Source organism: Phalaenopsis equestris, unplaced genomic scaffold (genome assembly GCF_001263595.1).
Source record: "Phalaenopsis equestris unplaced genomic scaffold, ASM126359v1 Scaffold000559, whole genome shotgun sequence".
NCBI lineage: Eukaryota > Viridiplantae > Streptophyta > Magnoliopsida > Asparagales > Orchidaceae > Phalaenopsis > Phalaenopsis equestris.
The window spans coordinates 13,055-13,685 of record NW_018164999.1 but is presented as its reverse complement, the minus strand read 5'-3'; positions in this window follow the sequence as shown (position 1 = coordinate 13,685).

The window sequence follows — 631 nt, the reverse complement described above, 5'->3', positions numbered from 1 at the left end:
TTGTTCTAAATCCATCTGCACAGCATCTGAACTGGAACTATTCCCTGACACCTTGTCTTGATTCTGCTGTAACATAAATTGCTCATCAAAAACTGCATCTCTGCTGATCACCATCTTCTTTGCAATCGGATCCCAAAACTTGTATCCTTTTACACCTTTCTTGTAGCCCAGAAAGATGCACTTCTTGGATTTTGCATCAAGTTTGGATCTTTCATCTCCAGGTACATGCACATAAGCAGGACATCCAAAAATCTGTAAATGATCAAATTTAACTGGATTACCTGTCCATGCCTCTTTTGCGACCTTGCCACCCAATGATGCTCGAGGTGATCTATTGATGAGATAGCATGTCATATTCACAGTCTCAGCCCAGAAACTCTTAGGAAGCCCTGCATTCAGTCTCAAGCACCTTGCCCTTTCAGTTAAAGACCTGTTCATCCTTTCTGCCACATCATTCTGTTGTGGTGTCTTCCGCACTGAAAAGTGCCTCTGAATCGCATGCTCCTCACAAAACTTCTGAAACTGCGAATCAGTGTACTTTGTGCCATTAACGGACCTCAAATACTTGATCTTTCTGCCAGTATGGTTCTCTACCTCAGCTTTCCACAGCTTGAATTTAGAGAAAACTTCA